This window comes from Ambystoma mexicanum, chromosome 7p, assembly GCF_040938575.1.
Source record: "Ambystoma mexicanum isolate Mex_15411 chromosome 7p, UKY_AmexF1_1, whole genome shotgun sequence".
Lineage (NCBI taxonomy): Eukaryota > Metazoa > Chordata > Amphibia > Caudata > Ambystomatidae > Ambystoma > Ambystoma mexicanum.
Window position 1 is genome coordinate 758,455,318 of NC_090939.1, and position 22,969 is coordinate 758,478,286.

Here is a 22,969-nt window from a genome sequence, read left to right on the forward strand (position 1 = left end):
CTTATAGAATATCTGCATTCTCTGGTCCCTGCATCTCTTCTATGTACGTCAGTTCAGCTATGTGTGATGTTACCATTCATCCTGTCCATTTATTTGCTCTGTTTCTTCAGGGATTTTATTCAAATGGCCATCATATTTTCTCATATGTAGGTATGGTTTTCTCAATGGGTACCTTGCCTCCCAGATTCTTTTAGGTACTGGTACTTTCACTGGTACGTTCATACTCTGCACTTTGTTAGTTCAACTGTTCCGTGTATGTCTTGAACACATCTGCCATCCATTGTGGTTTCCAACATACAGGCAATATGGGCGAGGTGGTTGAGGTGGGGGTACTTGGCGATTCAGCGAGCATTCTCCCATCATCCTACACATCTAGACATCCTTGTCTGCAGAAATGCTTCTTAGGGATCCATATCTTTATGACTCCCTTCAGGCATCCAGCTGACTTGACATGCTCATCTTTGATCCATGTCATGAGGCTGCATTGTCCACTTGGACTGCAATAGATCCATCTTCCAACATACTTCTTATGATTCTTTGGATTCAGGAACTTCGTTCCCTCAGGTGCATGGATACTAGCCTTCACAAAGTCTCTGATCTCTTCATCTGTTAAGTCTTTGGCTTTCCATCCTGATTCAACATCGATCATGATCTTCTTATATTGTGAGATTATTATCTTGATCACACAGAATCCAAGCAATATCATCACTATCAGGGCTCCAAGGAACTTGAACACATCTGCCATCCATTGTGAAACCCAAGAAAAGAGCAATCCACACCAGCTGTCATCAGCAATGTCTTCTACTTCATCTATCATTTGACTATGGAGTTTTGTTAGCATGTCTATAGCCTCTGTCAAGGTTCCATTCTCGTCATCATAAGAAGGTATACATTTGCAACATGATTCTCCAATTTTTGCACAAACACCTCCACCCCTTGTTGTGATCATGTCCAAGACATATCTATTCTGAAGAGTCATCAGTCTTACGGCTCTCATCTTTTCTCTGATAGCTTTGAAATCCTTTGTAGTTGTGTTACTTGTCTGCAGCAATTCCCATCTGGTAATTTGAAGCCACTTTGTATTTGCTCCAACCTGGATTCTTGGCATGAAGATCAACGTGAACACTAACGAGGTCTGGCTGAACAGCCTGTGCTCATAAGGAATAGAGTCAAAAGCTTCTATTGTTTTGGCTGAGAAATAGTTCTCTCTCTTCAACCTCTTTATCAGCTCCACAGATCTCTTCTTCCTCAGGTGAGCATCTGCTTTTGGAAAACTGTCGAGGGTGGAACATGGACATTTACCAATGTGCATATTCCTCCCCAATCCTTGGGTAACTTCATGCATGCCTTGGATCCATAAACCCAATATTGATCCATGATCACTGCTGTCCCAATGTTCATTCCTGGCGCTTCAAATATTCTCCCACAATTCTGGTTCCCTCCAACCCTTCTTGTGCCATTGTTTCTGAAACACAGCTTTGCACTCTCCAAAGGCACTATCTGCAAGGGTCCTCCTCTGTCTTCGAACCATGTCAGTAGCTTAGCAAGTTTCGACCATAGAGGCTTACACAACATCTGTGCATTCTCAATAGTTGGTTGATAGTGACTCATTATCACCCAGTGTCTGCAGATCACTACACCTTATTCCCAGCCATCTAGCGATAGCACAGTTCACCAAATCTGCATCTGGCCTCTATTCTTCCATCTGCAAATTTTCCTGGAACTTCCCGTTTTTTATTTACTTCCCATCTGATTGCAGCTCCTTTTACTCCAGGCGTTTTGTATCTGATCATATGATTCTTAGTATGGGCTCTGTTTCTTGTCTTTGTGTCTTGGATATAGTCATCTTCATCTGGATCTGTTCATTCAGTAGCCCATTTGAGGTAGGCTGTTCGACCCATGTGCTACAGAATGCTAGATGTAATATGCAGTGTGCAGTCAGAACATCTATTTCAATAGCTATAAAGATCTTAGATTTCCCCATACTGTATAGCAGGAGTGCACATACGAAGCAACCTCCTTCGAAGTTTTTCTTCCTACTACTTTCATACGCTTATACCATATGTTATTTCCCAGGTGAGCTGTGCTGTCCAGGTAATCATTTAATCTGAAATCATCCTCTTTGGTGCTTCTTTTAGGTCTCATTCTTTTCATATGACCTTCTATGATCATATCTGGAAGTGTGTTAGCATAGCACCTTCTGACTGGATCAATTACAAGAACATCTATCAGTGCTCCCTGCGTAGGAGAAAGTTCAGCAAGTTTCATCCTCTCAACATACCATTTAGGCATGAAAATGTCTCGCAAAATCTCCATGTGTGACTGCCTTTGAGAAACTACCCTCGGGTCATTTATCACATGAACAGGTGTGTTTGCCTGCATTACTTGTATGGGCTCACCATCTAACAACCTTTTGTCCTGTCTATCTTGCCAAGCCTGCCTTTTATGTCCTAACACATTTTCTAAGACACTTTTTGAATGTGAACTATTATTAGTGACACTTATCTCAAGCTCAGGCAATTTGTCGTCTTTCTTTGGAACAGGAATGACTATATACGGTCTTGGCTGCCTAGTAGTTGCCACAATTCCACCTTCCTTCTGCTCAGGAAGATTCATAGGAGTCCTAGCTCCATGTACATCAAGGTAGTATGATGTCTGTACTGTGAGTGAAAGCAATATATTATGAACACAGTGCAAGCGTAAATAGCACAGAGGTATGTCAATTTGCAACATCTACTTTGTGGACAACGTGGATGTCTCTCTGCATCGCGCATTATTATATTACTGCTGATACTACCCATTTTTATTGCCTAAGGAATGAAAAAAGTAATCTTTAATACATCAGCATTATGTACTGCTTCCGGAAGCTGCTGTCTTGACTCAGCAATTCGTCATCAACCAATTGTCTGCTTACTGGATGACAAGAACAAACTCTTAATGTATCCCTGGAACCAGTTTTTAACCAGACGAAATGTGAATGCCTCTCCAGCATGAAGAAAAATGATCTCAGTAAGTTCTAGACAAGCTCAATGACATACACCAATTCCCAGTCTATTCCTCGAATCTGCCTTAGGCCAGATGACATGATGAATTTCTTTCAGCATGAAACAAAAGTTCTGTCGATCTGTCCCTCGAAGGAAAGTTTCACTCTGGTCTCAGATTTCTCACACAATAAGCATTTACTTGTAGTATGATGCCTCTCAGATTTTCGTTTAACTCTGCAATGTTTCTCGGATCCCTTAGGAATGTGTGCACATCAGTGTGTCTTCCAACAAGATGCAGGTATTCTTCAAGCAGATGATAGAAAACCAAACTGACCAGTCTGTGAGCATCATCAGCGTATAGCAGCATTAGTCCTTTCCCCACTATACTCTGGCAACTGCACAATTTGCTCAATAATTGCTGTAAGCAACCTTCTTACGATTGGACCATTCTTAGGATCTTGCAGAAAAACATGTACACTAGTAGTTCTCCCCACGATAGCCGGATAAGTGCGCAGAATGAGGAGAGAAACTTCAAATATGATCCTTGAAATTTTGTCATTGGGACTCACCATGGGCAAAATCCAAACAGAAACTCAGTGTGAAATGAATCAGGGTACTGCACCCTGTTCCAATTATCGAAAATGAACTCAGAATTTGGCATATTTCTCTTTTTATCAAGGCTTAAAGCATGCCTCAGTCCAAAGTTTTACCAAGCTCCTGTAGCTTTAAGAACAAAAGATGTTCCTTTCACCCTGAAATGACTGCACACAGTGTTCGCATCAGCTTCCCTTAACTCTTACAGAAGTGGCTAAAAGAGTGTCCCGAACCAAGCCACAGTCCAATTAAATCTTTTCTTTTACTCAACAGCCTCTTTGTCTTTCTTCTTCATCATAGACCTTGTCTACATTTGCTGCGGTTCTTCCCCGATTCTTGCTTCTATAGTGGGTGGGGGCACAGGGGTTTCTCCAGTGTAAACTTTGATGTCGCCTAAAAAAGTTCCAGCACGTCTTCCTTGTACTCTGACTACAGACGGTGTGACGTCTTCTACAAAGAAGGGGCCGTTAAATCTTGGCTCGTGCCACTTCCTTGTTAAGTTGCAGATTAGGACCGCATCACTAGGCAATACGTTGGGAACACAAAGTTCTTGAACACTACTTGTTGAAGCATCTGCTTCTGTGTTCTGTGCTGCCCCACACCCTTTTTGCCCGTAGCTGACCAGAAATGACCGAGATACTTGAAGTCACACACATAAGATACTCACATAGCTCCATTCCTAACAGTTCTGCTGTAGGCTGAGCATCACTGGATGGAGGCATGAGGGGTGTCCTCATCCGTCTCCCTGTCACTATCTCATGGTGAGTGAGATGGTGGTGCAAACCTGGTTGGTTCCTCAATGCATATAATGCCAGTGGTAGGCAATGCAACCACCCTTTCTTCATGGTAAGCTTCAACTTGGCTATCCTTTCTTTAAGCAAGCCGTTGAGCCGCTCACAGATCCCATTTCCTTGTGGATGATAGGCCAAAGGGAACTTATGCTTTATACAAAGCAATAAGCTGATCTGCTCAGATGTTTGATTCACACAATGTGGGCCATTGTCTGACCTCATTACTTCACATACTCCCCATCTGGGAAACACTTCCTGCACTAAGAATTTGGATGCACAGGTAGAGTCTGGGTGTGTACACGGACCAGCCTCAATCCATCTTGAAAAAGGACAAACTACAACAATCACATATCTATATCCATTATATACTTGGAGCATGTTGACATAGTCGATATGCAAATTCTGAAAGGGGCCACTGGGTCTCAGAATAACTCCCCTAACTGTGCACAGTGTATGCCCAGCCGTACATTTTTGGCACATGATGCAGTTCACTACATAGATTGCAACATGCTCTAACAAATTTGGTACAAACCAATCCTCTGCAATAGTTGCAGCAAGGTTCTCCTGTGTGTGCAGGGTAGTGTAGCTGTTCCAGTGCCACCCTTAATAAGGCTACAGGCATCACTGGTTTACCAGTGCTGTCTTGTCACCACAATGCTTCAGAGGGGTTTAAAGAACACAATCTTCGTGTCCACAAATCTTTCTCATCTTGAGGTGCTTCCATATGGATATCCATTAACTATGTCTTTGACAAATTACTATATCTTTCAGACACATTCATCATTTCAACAATTTTTACATTTACATCAGGCGTTTCAAATGTCATTACATTTTCTGAACATGCAGCGAGTTTCACTTCATCGTCTGCTGCTTGGTTTCCGTGTGAGATAAAGTCTGCCCTTTTAGTGTGTGCTGCGCATTTAACGACTGCGATGGCTACTGGGAGTTGCAGTGACTTAATAAGCCTGTCCAATAAGGACACCCGCTCGGAGGTCGCCCCTCCTTTTCCAACATGCTAATCCTGCATGCACCGTTGTAGTCACGTATGCAGAGTCGCTGTACACTGTTACTTCCTGGTCTGCATGATTCTCGAGCGCGACAATCAGCGCAACTAATTCTGCAGCCTGTGAATAATGAGACAGGAGTCATGCAATTACCAATGTCTGAAACTCCCCATTGGCCGTGTGCCTTACCACAGCAGCACCTGTATATCTCTGCCCATCGTTTTGATTGATTCTTGAAGAACAGTCAATAAAAACAATTTCTTGTCCTGCTAAAGCATTTTCTTTTACCCTAGGGAGTTCATTGGTTTCTCTAAAATGGCAAATAGTGCATGTTCAACAAACAACGTCATGGAGCATCCCATCACTATGCTTGCAGCTTTCTCTATAGCGAATGTGCGGCTGCCAGTGATTGTCCGCATGGAAAATTAACTTGTATCACTGGGTCTAAAATCCCACTGTAATACGCAAGGGGCTTGTACCCCAATGTGGTTCTCTGTGTAAGAACTGCTGTCATTACACTGCCGTTCGTGTGCGAGAATAAAAAGAATTCCTCAGCATAATTAGGAATCCCAAAAACTGCATCTGTGCAAATTGCCTTTTTCAACTCTTCAAAACCTTCTTCCATTTCCTATGTCCACACAAATGTTTCCTTTGGTGCCTGAGCTTTCTTTAGGGCCTGCAACAAAGGCCTTATATACGTGCTATAGTCAAAAACCCATGCTCTCACATAGTTGCACAATCCCAGAAATCTCTGCATGTGCTTTATTGTGTGTTTGTGGTCTTCAAAATAGCCTCAGCTCTCTCAGGAGTAACCTTCTTTCCTTCATGTGAAATCAATTGGCCTATGTATAACACTTCCCGTTGACAATACTGCAACTTCTCTTTGTCAACCTTGCATCCTTTGTCAGCAAGTATAATCATTAGCTGAACAGAATTGTATCTGCACTCTTCTTCTGAAGTGCTGCAAACTAAAATGTCATCTACGTATTGCAATACAACTCTTTCTGAATCAACATTGCTTAAATCCATCTGGAAACTCTATTAAAAATATATGGAGACTCACAATCCCCTTGTGTTAAACAGGTGCTTTTCAGGCATGTATGTCTGAACATAAATCACGTCAGATCCTGTGGGTCTTTGTGCAATGGGATTGAGAAAAACACAGTGAAATATCGTGCTTCAACAGTTATATTACGTAAGATTGTAGCCGGATTAGGAACTAGAGGGAACTCGGCCGCTACAATCTGGTTTATCGGCCTTAGATCTTGAATTAGTCTCCAAGACCCACCTTTCCCCTTTCTTTTACATTTTTAAAGCATTAACACAGCCCGTGAGCATCGAGGCGCTGTTACAGGAATTGTTTGTTTTTTAGTGGCATAATTGTTTTTTGTTTTTTCTTAGTTGTGTATTTATAACGCTCTTAAATACCCAGAGGTTTGAAAGCACGGACCCGGGTATTGAACCTGTGTTGCTTCGTGTTGTTTTGCTTCCAAGACGAACACGTTGCCGCTGAGCTATCCTCCCAGGACAAATTGCCTTGTTACATGGTGACTCTGACGTCACTAAGATACCCTGGTCCATCATGGTGGAAATCGTCTTAAAAATCCCTTTATCTGCCTCTCGAGACATGGGATACTGTCGTGCTCGAGGTAAAATTGCTCCTGGTTTCAATTTAATCTTCACCTCTCCAACTCCCTTTAACAGGCCTACGTCATAGGGGGCTGCAGTCCATAATGAAACTGGCACTTTTGCCATATCTTCATCAAAATACTCAGCCTGTTTTTGTGCTAGCATCATTTTCTGAGGAACCTTTTGTTTGATTGCTCTCACCCAATACTCATATCAAATATCACTTCATCATCATATGAATGATCTCCAATAGATTGTCATCAGTGACGTCAGTTAATCTGTAACCTTCCCCGATGGCAATTACTGCACACCATTGTCTGCCTTTATCATCATTTCCATCAAGCAAAGCCATTTCACCTCGCACTATGGCTGCTTGCAGCTCTAAGGGAAAAACTAGAAATTCATCCGGTATTCTCATAGTTCTACCTACTAGGCCTGGTACCCATGTCAACAGACTATGTACTCCGTAATGAAAAACCTCTGTTTCTAAAGGTATTGCTCTCATGGCTATTTGTCCTGAAAATGCCATAATAAATTCAATCATGTTTAAATAATGCATTCCTGGCGTTGAACACACTATGCCTTCATCAGCAAACGAAATGGTCATATTCAACTATGTCACTATATCTCAACCCAATATATTGACAGGTGTCTGCCTCGAATATAGCAAAGGCACCTTCATGTCACATTCTCTATAGAGACTGGTAATTTGTCAGTAAAAAGAAATCTACTTGTAGCTCCTGAAAAACCTTGAGTATTCATGGCATTGCCAGACATCGAAAATGTTCCCTCTCGTATACATGAGCGTGTTGCACCTGTGTCTACTAAAAACGAAAAACCTTTGCCTCCTATATTGACGTCTATCCTCGGATCCTTGTGAGGATTCGGCATCACAGATAGTACTGAACACATCATATCTCCCAGTGAGCTGTCCTATTGTGGGCACATCCTTATTCCATTACCTGTAAAAGGATTCCCTCCATCAACAGTGACACCCCCTATTCTAGGAGTTATAAACTGTCCTGTACTCGTGTTCTGCTAAACCTGCATAGGTGGCTGCTGCGACTGCCCTTGTGGCAGATTGACTGCTACCTGGTGCGTCTGCAGACCTTGCTGCACTCTTGGTGCTTGCTGCTGCTGCTGCTGCATCGTTTGACTCTGAGCAAACCGATCTCCACTCTGCTGTGAATACACAGGCGGTTTGACATCCCTCATCTTAAAAATTGGCAGTTTTGCTCGAACTCTTGACTTCTACACATACAAGCAAAGTGCCCTGTCATCCAACATGTTCAACATATAGGTGACCTCCTAATCTGCCCATCCTGTATATTTTGACTGTCATTCTGCATATTTTGAAACCCACCTTGTTTATTCTGGAAATGTCCCTGATTATTCTGCCAGTTCCCTTGATTATTCTGAAAAACTCTTCCTCGAAATCCTCCTCTTCCTCGTGGAACAAACCCATTATTGCCCTGATAAAACTGTATTTGGCTATTTGCTTGCGATATATTTGCCATTTGCTGTGAATTTGATCCATCTACACTTGTTAACATTGCCCCTTCAATGGCATATTTGGACAATTTCTTCTGCACTAACATCACCTCTTTGCTTTTTCTCACATAGTCTTTCTTGCGATTCTTTTCCTGCAAGAGTCTACAATAATGCACAATAATCAGCTGAATCTCCGACCATGGTTTGGCTTCTATATCCACTAACATCTTGAGCTGCTTCTGTACAGGGTCTGGCAGACCTTGACACAATATATGATAGAACACAGGCATAGATTTTCCCCAAGATTTGTGTGACAATCAGGTGTTCCCCATCTGGCATCTTTTTCATCATTATAGCCCCCATATCGGACGTGTCCGGATACAGTACTCTAAGCGCTTTCCAGATTGCCCCCCTACAGTTATTAAATGGTGCTCCATCATGAGCAGTGTTAACTGTAGTAACACCAACATATCCTGCTCTTGACCAAACGTCATCAGCTCTCTCACCAAGTATGGCGATCAGGAGACCCTTAATGTCCCCTATAGCCAACGTGTTTCCTCCCGTCATTTTTTCTAACTCATGTATTCATTTCCCAGCGCCAGATGTTAAACTTGGGAGTTTACACCTTAGATTGTCCTTGTCCACCTGGGGCCACGGTATATACTGTTGTCTGCACCCCCCCCTTTTTCTATCAAGGGAAACTGTGAAGCCCCAAACTAATTGTCATCTCTGATCATTTGTCTGTCCACTGCAGGGATGATATTCCCACATCACCTTCTTCCTGGTAGTGATCTTAATCTGCTCACATACGGTGGTGACTCCCCCCTCTCACCATGCTGTTACCATATAGGTTGGTCTGACTGTGTAAACAATTCTGACGCCCTAGGTATAGGTACATTTAAATCTGACCATTTTACTTCCTTATCCATTGAAAAACATCCCTCAGGACCACATGCATCCCTCTCTCTTCCCCACGGAAGGTGTCTCTGTCTTCGTCTGACATTTCTTGTGCCCAACTTGTGCAACTTCTCCCCTCCCCGTCCCTGTTCAGAGTCAGTCTGTTTTAGGACAACTCCTTCTGCCTCGTACTGCAGGAGGCTTCCTCTGTGTTATACAACTGAGTGCTCTTGAGTCGATAATTTTTTCCCTTCCCCTTTGATTCTTTCTGGGCTTTCATTCATGATATACTTTATCAATCTCTTCCCCAGTGCTCCTAGTGTCAAACTGGTCTTCTAGATTTGCTCTAGACGGGCCTGGTAATGACTCATATTCTGGGAAGAACTCCTCTATGTCCTCCCATGCTACTTCTGGTTTGGGATCCCTTATCTCCTTTTCCAGGCGATCGAGATCGCTTGCTCTCTGCCTCCTTTTATGTTCTATCTCATCGTCACATTCTTTTGTTTCCTCGCTTCCTCTCTGACCCAGTCTTCCTCTTTTTTCTTTGTATCTCTTCTCTCATTTTCCCTGCGTATCTCCTCATCCTTTGCTCTGTATTATTTCATCCCTTAACTTTTGTTCCTCCTCGTCTATTTTTTTCGTTCTAGCCTCATTGATTGCTCTCTGTCTGTTATCTCGATTTCTTTGCTCCTGTGCACTCTCTTGTTTTCTCAATTGCTCGTCTTGATATAACTGCTCTCGTCTTTGCCTATCCTTCCTTTTTGCTCCTTTGCCTTTCAATCGTTGCTCTCTTTCTTTATCATTTTTGTCTTGCTCATCTTGATCTTCTCTTTGTCTTACATCCTCAATGCCTTTACCATCAGGTTTGAGCAAAATCTGAACACTCATCCAATCATTCTTTAGGAGCGCTATCTCATCAGCTTTGTCTCTTTCTCCCTTCCGTCTCTTTATTTCTCTTCCTATATCTAGAGATGTGCCTGCTCGATCACTTCTCTCTTTATCGGTCTCTCCCGGTCTCTCGGGACCTTAGAGATTACATCTCTATCAATATTTTTGTCTGGACCCTTGTCACTACTTTGCGTAGGCAAATCATTTGCCGGGTTGCTATACCATGTCACTGCTTTAAGTTCCCTCAATGGGTATGACCCATCGTCTTTCTTGTTTTCACCATCTATTTCAGCTGGGGGAGGGGGAGCAGAGGGTTCCTCGCCCCTCTCTTTGCATACATTAAGTATCCAATCTACAGGAGGCGGCTCGTCTGGCTCCTCCTCGTACATCTTCCAAAGCTCTAGGCTAGCTAATCTCTTGTCTAGCTTTTTTCCTTTGTACGCTGCATGCAAATATGTTGTCATATGCTGCAGGACTGCTTTCGATAGTGACCTTCCTTGCGGCCACGGCATAAAAATGTTGCCTGCGGTTGCTTTAACCCATTCTGCACTATACTGTCTAAGCTTGGGGTCATGTTTCTGCAACTGCTTGCAGAGATGCATAAGTGGAGAAATATCCTCCATTCTCAACTCGTCTACTCTTGATCTGTTTGACACTCGCTTGTTTTAATCACAGATTTTAAAAATGCATTTCAGAAAAATAATACAATATGAGCGAGCACCAATCATCTCAAGCTCCAATCCCTGGAATCATAATTTTTTCTTTAATCTTGCTAAAGAACAACCACCAAGTTCAATTCAAAACAATCAATTCGTTATTCCGTTTATGACACCATCATTCTCAAAATCACATAAAACAAACAGACAAACTCGACCGGTCACATATATCTTCTACGATCTTCTCTTTAAGACTCGTCTTGCCCTCTAAAATACTCCATACGGAGTGTAAATTAACCTCTTTAGAGTCACATTTAATCAAATCCATCTTCTATGTCATCCGCTACGGGACTCTAGGTTCAAATATCTTCTGATACGTTTGTTTAAAACGTAGGCCAGGGTGTATTCTCTTATCGTGGCCTCTCTCACTATACTTTATTGCTTGGCCACACTCAAGTCAATGGGCATCATTACAATGTAGGCGGTAGAGTGATAACGGCGCTGGTAGAGCTACCGGCGCCGTTCAACATATAGGTGACCTCCTAATCTGCCCATCCTGCATATTTTGACTGTCATTCTGCATATTTTGAAACCCACCTTGTTTATTCTGGAAGCGTCCCTGATTATTCTGCCACTTCCCTTGATTATTCTGAAAAACTCTTCCTCAAAATCCTCCTCTTCCTCTTGGAACAAACCCATTATTGCCCTGATAAAACTGTATTTGGCTATTTGCTTGCGATATATTTGCCATTTGCTGTGAATTTGATCCATCTACACTTGTTAACATTGCCCCTTCAATGGCATATTTGGACAATTTCTTCTGCACTAACTTCGCCTCTTTGCTTTTTCTCACATAGGGCCTCATTACGACCCAGGCGGTAAGTTACCGCCTGGGTCGTACCCTTACCACCATGGCGTAAACTACGTTTACGCCATGGTGGTTGGCGGATTTACCGCCCCATTCCAAGGTGAGTGGGGCGGTAAATCCCCATTTCCCATATTACACTTCCCCATTCCCATTTTTGCCCCATAGGGCATAATGGGAATGGGGAAAGGCGCTAATTACGCCACCGTAAATTACGGTGGTGTAATTAGCACCAAGGTCCCTTTGCAGCATGGGTATTAACGCCTGCAAAAAGCAGGCGTTAAAATCACCATCCCGCAAAGGGACCTTGGAATCAGGCGTTAAGGGTCGGTGCCGTTTACGGCGCCGTAAGCCCCTTAACGCCTGGGTCCTAATGAGGGCCATAGTCTTTCTTGCGATTCTTTTCCTGCAAGAGTCTACAATAATGCACAATAATCAGCAGAATCTGCGACCAATGTTTGGCTTCTATACCCACTAACATCTTGAGCTGCTTCTGTACAGGGTCTGGCAGACCTTGACACAATATATGATAGAACACAGGCATAGATTTTCCCCAAGATTTGTGTGACAATCAGGTGTTCCCCGTCTTGCATCTTTTTCATCATCATAGCTCCCATATCGGACGTGTCCGGATACAGTACTCTAAGCGCTTTCCAGATTGCCCCCATACAGTTACTAAATGGTGCTCCATCATGAGCAGTGTTAACTGTAGTAACACCAACATATCCTGCTCTTGACCAAACATCAACAGCTCTATCACCAAGTATGGCGATCAGGAGACCCTTAATGTCCCCTATAGCCAACGTGTTTCCTCCCGTCATTTTTTCTAACTCATATATTCATTTCCCAGCGCCAGATGTTAAACTTGGGAGTTTACACCTTAGATTGTCCTTGTCCACCTGGGGCCACGGTATATACTGTTGTCTGCACCCCCCCTTTTTCTAGCAAGGGAAACTGTGAAGCCCGAAACTAATTGTCATCTCTGATCATTTGTCTGTCCACTGCAGGGACGATATTCCCACATCACCTTCTTCCTGGTAGTGATCTTAATCTGCTCACATATGGTGGTGACTCCCCCCTCTCACCATGCTGTTACCATATAGGTTGGTCTGACTGTGTCAGCAATTCTGACGCCCTAGGTATAGGTACATTTAAATCTGACCATTGTACTTCCTTATCCATTGAAATACATCCCTCAGGACGACATGCATCCCTCTCTCTTCCCCCCGGAAGGTGTCTCTGTCTTCGTCTGACATTTCTTGTGCCCAACTTGTGCAACTTCTCCCCTCCCCGTCTCTGTTCAGAGTCAGTCTGTTTTAGGACAACTCCTTCTGCCTCGTACTGCAGGAGGCTTCCTCTGTGTCATACAACTGAGTGCTCTTGAGTCGATCATTTTTTCCCTTCCCCTTTGATTCTTTCTGGGCTTTCATTCATGATATACTTTATCAATCTCTTCCCCAGTGCTCCTAGTGTCAAACTTGTCTTCTAGATTTGCTCTAGGCGGGCCTGGTAATGATTCATATTCTGGGAAGAACTCCTCTATGTCCTCCCATGCTACTTCTGGTTTGGGGTCCCTTATCTCCTTTTCAAGGCGATCGAAATCTCTTGCTCTCTGCCTCCTTTTATGTTCTATCTCATCGTCAAATTCTCTTTGTTTCTTTGCTTCCTCTCTGACCCAGTCTTCCTCTTTTTTCTTTGTATCTCTTCTCTCATTTTCCCTGCGTATCTCCTCATCCTTTGCTCTGTATTATTTTATCCCTTAACTTTTGTTCCTCCTCGTCTATTTTTTTCGTTCTAGCCTCATTGATTGCTCTCTGTCTGTTATCTCGATTTCTTTGCTCCTGTGCACTCTCTTGTTTTCTCAATTGCTCGTCTTGATATAACTGCTCTCGTCTTTGCCTATCCTTCCTTTTTGCTCCTTTGCCTTTCAATCGTTGCTCTCTTTCTTTATCATTTTTGTCTTGCTCATCTTGATCTTCTCTTTGTCTTACATCCTCAATGCCTTTACCATCAGGTTTGAGCAAAATCTAAACACTCATCCAATCATTCTTTAAGAGCGCTATCTCATCAGCTTTGTCTCTTTCTCCCTTCCATCTCTTTATTTCTCTTCCTATATCTAGAGATATGCCTGCTCGATCACTTCTCTCTTTATCGGTCTCTCCCGGTCTCTCGCGACCTTAGAGATTACATCTCTCTCAGTATTTTTGTCTGGACCCTCGTCACTACTTTGCGTAGGCAAATCATATGCCGGGTTGCTATACCCTGTCACTGCTTTAAGTTCCCTCAATGGGTATGACCCATCGTCTTTCTTGTTTTCACCATCTATTTCAGCTGGGGCAGGGGGAGCAGAGGGTTCCTCACCCCTCTCTTTGCATACATTAAGTATCCAATCTACAGGAGGCGGCTCGTCTGGCTCCTCCTCGTACATCTTCCAAAGCTCTAGGCTAGCTAATCTCTTGTCTAGCTTTTTCCTGTGTACGCTGCATGCAAATATGTTGTCATATGCTGCAGGACTGCTTTCGATAGTGACCTTCCTTGCGGCCACGGCATAAAAATGTTGTCCGCGGTTGCTTTAACCCATTCTGCACTATACTGTCTAAGCTTGGGGCCATGCTTCTGCAACTGCTTGCAGAGATGCATAAGTGGAGAAATATCCTCCATTCTCAACTCATCTACTCTTGATCTGTTTGACACTTGCTTGTTTTAATCACAGATTTTAAAAATGCATTTCAGAAAAATAATACAATATGAGCGAGCACCAATCATCGCAAGCTCCAATCCATGGAATCATAATTTTTCTTTAATCTTGCCAAAGAACAACCACCAAGTTCAATTCAAAACAATCAATTCGTTATTCCGTTTATGACACCATCATTCTCAAAATCACATAAAACAAACAGACAAACTCGACCGGTCACATATATCTTCTACGATCTTCTCTTTAAGACTCGTCTTGCCCTCTAAAATACTCCATACGGAGTGTAAATTAACCTCTTTAGAGTCACATTTAATTGAATCCATCTTCGATGTCATCCGCTACGGGACTCTAGGTTCAAATTTCTTCTGATACGTTTGTTTAAAACGTAGGCCAGGGTGTATTCTCTTATCATGGCCTCTCTCACTATACTTTATTGCTTGGCCACACTCAAGTCAATGGGCCTCATTACAATGTAGGCGGTAGAGTGATAACGGCGCTGGTAGAGCTACCGGCGCCGTTCAACATATAGGTGACCTCCTAATCTGCCCATCCTGCATATTTTGACTGTCATTCTGCATATTTTGAAACCCACCTTGTTTATTCTGGAAGCGTCCCTGATTATTATGCCAATTCCCTTGATTATTCTGAAAAACTCTTCCTCGAAATCCTCCTCTTCCTCGTGGAACAAACCCATTATTGCCCTGATAAAACTGTATTTGGCTATTTGCTTGCGATATATTTGCCATTTGTTGTGAATTTGATCCATCTAACTTGTTAACATTGCCCCTTCAATGGCATATTTGGACAATTTCTTCTGCACTAACTTCGCCTCTTTGCTTTTTCTCACATAGTCTTTCTTGCGATTCTTTTCCTGCAAGAGTCTACAATAATGCACAATAATCAGCTGAATCTCCGACCATGGTTTGGCTTCTATACCCACTAACATCTTGAGCTGCTTCTGTACAGGGTCTGGCAGACCTTGACACAATATATGATAGAACACAGGCATAGATTTTCCCCAAGATTTGTGTGACAATCAGGTGTTCCCCGTCTTGCATCTTTTTCATCATTATAGCTCCCATATCGGAAGTGTCCGGATACAGTACTCTAAGCGCTTTCCAGATTGCCCCCCTACAGTTACTAAATGGTGCTCCATCATGAGCAGTGTTAACTGTAGTAACACCAACATATCCTGCTCTTGACCAAACGTCATCAGCTCTATCACCAAGTATGGCGATCAGGAGACCCTTAATGTCCCCTATAACCAACGTGTTTCCTCCCGTCATTTTTTCTAACTCATATATTCATTTCCCAGCGCCAGATGTTAAACTTGGGAGTTTACACCTTAGATTGTCCTTGTCCACCTAGGGCCACGGTATATACTGTTGTCTGCACCCCCCCCTTTCTCTAGCAAGGGAAACTGTGAAGCCCCAAACTAATTGTCATCTCTGATCATTTGTCTGTCCACTGCAGGGACGATATTCCCACACCACCTTCTTCCTGGTAGTGATCTTAATCTGCTCACATACGGTGGTGACTCCCCCCTCTCACCATGCTGTTACCATATAGGTTGGTCTGACTGTGTCAACAATTCTGACGCCCTAGGTATAGGTACATTTAAATCTGACCATTTTACTTCCTTATCCATTGAAAAACATCCCTCAGGATCACATGCATCCCTCTCACTTCCCCACGGAAGGTGTCTATGTCTTCGTCTGACATTTCTTGTGCCCAACTTCTCCCCTCCCCGTCTCTGTTCAGAGTCAGTCTGTTTTAGGACAACTCCTTCTGCCTCGTACTGCAGGAGGCTTCCTCTGTGTCAAACAACTGAGTGCTCTTGAGTCGATCATTTTTTCCCTTCCCCTTTGATTCTTTCTGGGCTTTCATTCATGATATACTTCATCAATCTCTTCCCCAGTGCTCCTAGTGTCAAACTGGTCTTCTAGATTCGCTCTAGGCGGGCCTGGTAATGACTCATATTCTGGGAAGAACTCCTCTATGTCCTCCCATGCTACTTCTGGTTTGGGATCCCTTATCTCCTTTTCCTGGCGATCGAGATCGCTTGCTCTCTGCCTCCTTTTATGTTCTATCTCATTGTCAAATTCTCTTTGTTTCCTTGCTTCCTCTCTGACCCAGTCTTCCTCTTTTTTCTTTGTATCTCTTCTCTCATTTTCCCTGCGTATCTCCTCATCCTTGGGGATGTACCGGTCTGGGTCCCGCGAAAGGGAATTACCGGCCCTCCAAGGTCGGAATGGCCTGGTAATTCCCTATTTTCGGGACCCGGACGCGTAACCCAGTTTGGGGGTAGCCAGGCAGCTAAAAACGGCATGGCTACCTCCAAACTCATAATGAGGCCCAATATCTTATTTCCCATATATATATATATATATAATACTCTTATTCTCACGTTACGTTTTATCACACCTCCCTCCGTTACTCACTTTTTTCTTCACTCATCACCCATACGTTTGCCGACTCTCTCAGTTTTTACTCACTGCTCTCTTTTTCGTCTTCCGACTCTTGCGATCGTACGCCTTTTTTACTGCCTCTTCAACCTTCCGTTTGATCAGGTTCTCGTAGACATGGGAGGGGATTCTGTCTGAAATCAGGGGACCCATCACACTGTGCTTGGAATCTTTTTCAAATTACACTAACCACTATCTACGGGGAGCTCCACGTCCTTTCATCCAAATGGCAAAGGTTGTTCAATATTTACGGGACTCTAAAGAGTTTACTCATGTCGATGGCTCTGAACCATCCTCTCTGATACTAAGTGAACTAGATAACGAAGCCCTTTAAGAGGGGTAGCGATTACCCTGGAGATGGATGGGGATGCACACTTTATTCATACATCAATAATAGAGACGAGTGAGGTAATTGGCAAAAGGAAGACTGCTTTAATATCAGTTATCTAAAACAGGGAGCATAACGAACATCAACAAAATCGCTCAATCCTCTTACTCAAACATTATTAATAAAAACAGAGAACTTAAGCAAAAAACTCGTCATCAATGACGTTAACCTATGTATGCACTAACGTGATCCTACGTGGCAAACTACAAAAACCTATGAGTATGGGTGATTGGCTCTGAGTGAACATCTAAGTATATGATCCATACTAGTATGGGATAGTGAGTGAAGGTAATAGCTACTTAACATCAGGTGGGGCAACTAAGCCCTAACCAAAAAATGACCACTATAAACGTAACTAAATACACAACATCCCATTGGTTACACAACTATAGGATCCCTAACTACGCAGTACTCTACAATTGGTTGGAACTCTAACCTCCATCAGTACTTTTCCATCTATGTCTAGCAGCATGCAGTCTGGCCATCCTGGTGCTGGTGAGCTCGCCATAACTATTGCTTCCCACCAATTAGCATATCAATCCATCATCACCTCAGTGGTCTACTGTCAATTAGGCTTTGAAGCTCGGTCTTGAGTTTTTTTCTTAGCTCTGAGAAATTCAGGGAGTGAGGGCACACTCTGCACTCGTGCGTAGGTGTGACCATCTCGTTCGTCCAACTTAATTCTTCCACGTGACTAGAGACCATGGAGTCAAGCCTTTTGGTGCATTTTAATACTATTTTCTAATGAACCTCTGATGTCTTTCTTGTTTTGTTCATGCCTTCTGAACAGTAGTTCTGTTCTTTCACATGATTTGTATCCAATGTCAGTTCACCCCAGTTTGATAAAACCTTGGCTTCTTGGCTCATCCAACTCTGTCTGCTGAGATTCACTTTGTAATTCAATTTGCTTTTTAACTGCAACACACTAGAAATTAGGCCTTCTTGCTAATGTCCAGCACTGCTATAATGCGTAGTGGAAACATCTACCTTTTACTTGTCCATCTGCACATATATATATATTGGCACTTGCCGCAATCTATAGACTATAAAGCTAGCCTCAAGATTACTGTGTCTGCTTGAGTTTCTTTTGCATCTGCACACATATAAAATGACTTAATGTCTTCACCTGTTTCTGTGGCATAAGCTTCTTCACCTTGATCCCAAGATGTCACTTATTCTTGGTACTCTCTTGATGCCTCATAGAATATCTGCATTCTCTGCTCTCTGCATCTCTTCTATGTGTGTCAGTTCAGCTCTGTGTGACGTCACCATTTGTCCTAACCCTTCATTTGCTCTGTTTCATCAGGGATTTCATTCAAATGGCCATCATATTTTCTCATATGCAGGTATGGTTTTCTCAATGGGTACCTTGCCTCCTAGATCTTCATAGGTATTGGTACTTTCACTGGTACTGCGCAGAGTCCATACTATACCCTTTGTTGATTCAACTGTTCTGTGTATGTCACAAACTATGGTTTCCAACTTACAGGCAATATGGGCGAGGTGGTTGAGGTGGGGGTACGTGGCTCCTTCACTACACTATGTTTACATTCAACGGGACTCATTACATGTTTGGTGGTATCCCGTTGGTATATCCGGTGGTATACCACCAACCGAAAAGAATTACTGCTACCAGCACATGGTCTGCCGGAATAACAGGCTGATTACAAGTGCCGGTAAGGGTAGTTACTCTCCATTCCATGGAGTCTCATAGTACTCCATGGGGCAAATTGCTGTAATTACCAGCACTTTTTGCTGATCGGGTGGCGGAGTTACCTTCAGCTCTTGGCTGGAGGTAATTCCAGCTACTCACTGGCAAACTTGCAGTTTGCCGGTGCAGAAACGTGCCAATAAACGGAATTACTGGCACGTTAATTCTGCACCGGCAAGCTCATAATGAGGCCCAATTACTGTAACATGTTGAGTCAAACAAACTAATGGACAGTGTAGATTCAGATTTCAGACCAATGAAGGGAACGGAATCTGCACTTCTTTACATTTGGCATGAAATTAAACTCTTTGCAAATGCCAATATAACTCCAGCCCCTCATAATGAAAGGCATCCCAGCAGCTTTGTTGTGGCAGTACGTTTTTATTATTTTTCAACAGTTTAGAAGTAATAGTAAATCAGTTTGATTTAAACATATGTGTAATCTGAGTTGCTGAAGTAGAACACAAGACCAAATCTACTGTTCAAACAAATGCATGTAAGATTATATGAAAATGGCACAAAGTCCAGAATCGACATCTGAGTTTACCTTTAAATAAGAGCATTTCTTTCCATGAAAGGTATTATGTACAACACAAAGGGTAAATATGTATCATAAAGCAATTCAGTTAAAAGATGTTGCCCTAAGAAGCGGACATAGTAGCCAACAATTCAAGTTTCTTCAATCAGAAGAATTGAACCTCTGATGTCTTCCTTGTTTTGTTCATGCCTTCTGAACAAGAGTTCTGTTCAGTGGAAGGAAAATTCTTGAACTCTTTTAGGCATATGGTTGACTTGGGGTAGATCACTGGAATCTACAAATGTTAAGGGAGATCATATTTTCAAGTACTTTGATATCTGAGTATATATACCGCCAAACTAATAATGAGGCTCAATACAAGTAAACACAAAGCTGTACATACAATCCGGCAAAAGGAGTGTGCAATTGTAGAGAATATAAATACTAATTTAAATATCACACATCAGTTCGACTTGGTTAGCCACTTTCCTCTTATTTCACACTCATTACGAGTTGGACAGCGTGGGTTAAATGCAGCAGTACTACCGTATGCCGCTGCATTACCGCACTGCTCAACTATGAGTTAGAGGTAGATCTGCCAACTTTCCACCCAATTTCAGCAAAATTACTGTGGCAGAATTTAATTCTGCCGAAATGCCCTATGGAAACCTATGGACTCCAAATAAAGGGGGACTAACACTGCCACCACACTTGTATTACCGTTGGACCAAGTGGCAGTAACGGTATTACAGTTTGGTGGTATCTCAGTGGATTTACCACCAAGATACCACCAAACTCGTAATGAGCAGTTTGTGCAGATACACAGGCACCGGTAGCATATTGTTGCTGAAGCAGATATTTTGGAAAATGTGTTTTGGCAGGCGGCACACGAGCACACAATGACGTCCAGAATCCATACAATGTTGTCAGTCTCATTAAATCAGTCAAACTATGTCCAAAGCAAGTGCGAGACATTTGGGGGACATTACGAGTAAGCCGGTCTGGAAAAACGCTGGTAAAACAAACGGTAGTACCAGCATTTTTACTGGTCTGGCTTACTCTTACTCTGCCGATAGGTGGTGTGAATTACCGGCAGGCGCAACCTTCCGGGAGTTCAGGCCCCTACCGGCAGAGAACTAACAGTGCCGTTGCTTCAGTGGTTCCCACACATGGAATGGGAACTTTCTGCCATTACCAGCACCCGGAATATCCCGGTAACACCAGAATATCGGGCGCCGGTAGCAGTAAGGCGGGTCTGCCGGTAACCCACTGGTGGCACCGGCGGGTGACCGTCAGGCTGGTAATGAGGCCCAATGAATTTTGACATTCATTACGGTTTTCTCCAACTGTTAGGCCATGGCGAAAAGTAAATGGCATTCAGGTTTGTATATTTCCTTCAATCATAACATTGTTTGCATAATCTACTTCCTGTGAGGCAACACATAAATATGTAAATTTATTCTGATGTAAACGAAATGTTTTGATAGTCAGAATAACTCAGCATAACATCAGGGAATATGCATAGAGAGCATTTTCTTTTCCTCATAATGTTTTCAGTCAGACCTTTTGAAATATAGTTGACCGCCCACAGATGCATCAGGTTGAGTGCAAACGCCTGCTCACTGGTGACAGATCTATTGCATCATTATAGAAATACCCAATGCCTCGTGGTTTGTAAGAAATTGAGTAAAGTGATGGTGCCTGTTTGGTCATATTATTACTGGCACACACTGTAAAACCAAAACCCGGAAGTGATGGACAGAAGACCTGGCATTGGTCATTGGCTCTCCTAGGTGTTTGTTTCTTGTCTCCCTCTGTAATGGCAAAGGCGGGCTGACAATTATCACAGTTAAGGCCGTCCAAAGCAATGCTAGTGGTTATGATTAATTCAAAGCCTTCCATCCATTACTTTTTGTTTTTCATTTTGTCTCCCTATGTGAGTGTGGGAGGAGTGCCCCAGTATGGGTCCCTTGTTCACTGTTCCATAGGGATCCAAGCTGCACCTCAGCAGCTTGCATCCCATCAAGGCAGAAGCATGTGTAGTACTTGTATTTCGATGCTAAATACTCTTTAATCCAATAATATGACAGGTTAACTCTGATGTGTGAAAAACGTCAATACTGAACTGGATTTATCAGCCAGACTGATTTCTGAGGCTCGTGGAAGTGTTTGGGACGCCTAGGGTGAGTTCCCATATTTTGAAACTTCAAAATCTACTGGCAAACAAACCCAGCACAGAATGCAACTGTGGTCTACACGTTTTGTTGGTAGCACCTTCAAGCACTGGCGTGCAATGCCTTGGGATGCCAGATGTCCAGTCAGTCTGATAGTGTTGATAAGGTACATGTAATCTTTTCCCAGAGTACCTGTGGGGCGCGCATACATTAACATCTGATAATGTTTGCCACTATTGCTACAATGGAATAACTGTGGTGCGATAAGAACAATGCAAAACATCACTTTTGTGTGGAAACCACATTCTTATACAAAGTACCTTTGGGCACTTCTTCAGAGACGTGTTAAAGCGGTACTAAGAGGGACCAGTCACCCCTAGTATTTCTGACAAATATTCAATCCAATGCTTGTAGTTTCATAAAGTGGACCATATAAAGTCGCTAGAAGCCTAGCGCCACTGACTAAAATGTTGAGCAACACTATGTTATTTTAAAGCATCTTATACAACGCACTGTCACCACCTGCGTGTCCTCTTGGCGCTGTGGCGGATCTGTAAGCAAAGAGGATAAGGGGGTGTGAGTTAGCAGGACTGAGCAGGAGAGCAAAGGAGCTGTGATGTGCTGTTGGCAGCTCCAATTCGGTTTACACCGCTAGATGACCGTAGGGGTGTTTTTCGGAGGTGTGTTTTATGGTTGGTAGCCGCCATGTGCTGTTGTGCGAGGCTATGTGTGGTTTGTTTCGCTGCTGTGGTGCGGTGAAGTGCTGCAAGCGTCTGCTAGAACAACCCCGTGGAAGGCAAATGACAAGTGCCACTTACCGTAAAGGGGGCTCAGGGATGGAAAGAACATATCTCTCCCTTCAATACTGCCCGTAAATGAAATGTTTGAATATGGACAGTCCTCAGTGCAACAGCTGTGCCGAACATACTGGCAACCAGAGCCCAGAGCTCCCCAGGGGTTTTATTCAAGCTAGTCCTAAAGCATTCTCCCTTTTGAAGGGCCATCCTGAGTATCCATCAGCCAAACACTTTCAGATGCTGCATTATTTGCATTTCTATTTTGGGGGAAACCCTCCTTAAGTAAAATTCTTAGTCCTGAGACATTGTAGTGGGAGCCCGAATAAGAGCACCTGCTTTTCATTATCCAACCAACAACTAAAAAAACAATCCCGTTGGAGCAACTGGCAAAATGCTTACGCCGCATTGGCTCTAATAATG